Below are 2,459 nucleotides of genomic sequence, written 5' to 3'. Positions count from 1 at the left end.
CATGAAGGATGTGATGTGCGCAGCGCGGCGCGCGCACCCTGTTTAGACAGCGGGTGGGGGGGGGGGGGGGGGGGGGGTGGTCTCTGTGGAGGAGGCCATGCCTCCACTGACATGTTCACTGTGTGTGTGTGTCTGTGACCTTACACACACACACACACACACACACACACACACACACACACACACACACACACACACACACAACGTCACCCACTATCGACTTCCTTCACCGCGTATGACACGCTTTGATTTGGAGGCAAAGCGTTTGTTTGTTTGTTTGTTTGTTTGTTTGTTTGTTTGTTTGTTTGGACCCTGACAATAAAAGCCTACAAACAGCTGGTCACCAACATCTGTACCTTAATCAGACCATATAAGGATGCGCAGTGGATGCTGTGCGCCTTTACGCACCATTGGGGACGCATATATTCTATAATCTACGTGTTTGAGACGCAGGGCCATGATCCCTGGATGTCCTGATGGATAGGACACGCTCCCTTTTCAGGCCCCGTTTGTGTCGAAAATGAAATCAATCTGAATAATAATTATTAATGGACATATTGACTAAAATATAAAATCACATCAGGTTCCCAAATTTCAGCAGCACACTCTAAACTAAACTCCTGATTTAACAAGAGAGTCACTGGTTCTAATCCCACAATGGGTTATTGCTATGGCCCTTGGGCAAGGCTCTTTCTTTATCCTCACTGCTGCACTCTAAAGACAGTAAGGTTAGAAAGGAGCTGTAATGTACTTTTAGGTTACACAGATTATTAGATTTTTTTTTTAAACAGAGAACTTTAAATTAACTTGCCGTCATTTTAATGCAAAATATTGAAAACAATTAAATCATTATAGGTCCTTGTCAATCAAATCAATTGTCATCATCTAACTTACCAATTGAAACAATTCAGTGAAGTTGGTCCAACTATTTTCTTTTTCTTAGTTACAACAGTAAATTAAGAGTTCACACGGTGGTTTTCCAGATTGTTTCTGTGCAAACTGGTAAATCTAAATCACCATATTTATCAAATGTAAGAACCAAATTCCACTATGTGGTACAAACATGGTTTTAATGGTGTTTGTGTATTTTTGTCCATTCCATCCATTGATATTAAAATGTGACTCATAATGTTCTGGTGGTCACAGTCTAAGGGTTTGTGGGTTTCTGGTTTATTTCAGTGTGTTTACTTTGAAACCTGGAAAGAAAAGCTCATTTTTTAGATCCAATTCAGAAGCATTTGGAACTTTGAATTCTTGATTTGTTTGTAGTTTATTATATCTGTTGGATATGTTCACTTCCTATTGGTGGAGTCACGTCCCTCTGGTGACCCCAACTATTCTGTGTGTTGGTGTTACACACACTGGTGTCCAGGTGCACAAGACTAACATCTGTTTGGTTTCTCTTTAATTCATTCAACAATCTTCATGTTGATATGATACCTTTGTATCATATCAATCAATCAATCAATCAATCAATCAATCAATCAATCAATGGGACTGTTGCTAGCTTAACTCCTTTTCCTCCTCATTAGTTTATCATTGTCTCCAGTCTTTGATTTTTGTATATTTGGTTTTTGCCTGAACTCAAAAAATGTTGTCAAAGCTGCTGATGACAATAATTTTGTTTTTCAGATAAAGTAATGTCAGCGTGAATCTATGAATGCTGGTGTTTCCAATAACCTGGACATTAGTCAATGTCTTTCTTTCATCACCTCACACAGATGACTGGATTTATTAAAATAATCAATAACCCTGATACACGTAGAAATCAATAACCCTGATAGTCTGATTAGCCTAGCAATAGCATTAATCTAGTATTAGCACTAACCCAGTATTAGCATTAGCCTAGCAATAGCATTAATTTAGTATTAGCACTAACCTAGCATTTGCATTAGCCTAGCAATAGCACAATAGCAGAACATTAGCATTAAGGCTGAAAAAGGTTGAAAAAAATGAAAGAAGTTGAAATGTTAAAGGTTAAAATCAGTTGAAGAATGTCTGGGGTCGAAGGGGTTAAAAGTTGAAAAAGCTGAACTGTCCAATAGAAATGAATGGCAAAGAAAAAATGTAATATATCAAAAAGTTTAAAAGTTAAAAATGATAAAAGTACAATTTCAATTCAATTCTAATCGACTTTATTTACAGTATATAGCACAAAATACAACAAAGTCATCTCAAAGCGCTGAACAAAAAATAAAGTTCATAGTAAAGAAGAAAGAACCCCCAACAAGATCTACATGAACAAGCATTTAGCGACAGTGGGAAGAAAAAACTCCCTCTTTTTTATAGGAAGAAATATCCAGTGGAACCAGGTTCAGAGGTGGAGAACATCCGTGTCGACTGGTTGGGTTAGTGAACAGAAGGGCAAATAGGATAGGATAGAAGCATACCATCAGAGTGTTCCACACTAGTTGAGCCACGAACCATTGATCAGGAACCGCCAGCAGCATCAACACACC

The sequence above is a fragment of the Gouania willdenowi genome, chromosome 15 (genome assembly GCF_900634775.1).
Source record: "Gouania willdenowi chromosome 15, fGouWil2.1, whole genome shotgun sequence".
In the NCBI taxonomy this organism is placed as follows: domain Eukaryota; kingdom Metazoa; phylum Chordata; class Actinopteri; order Blenniiformes; family Gobiesocidae; genus Gouania; species Gouania willdenowi.
Note: the sequence above shows the minus strand (reverse complement) of the source record.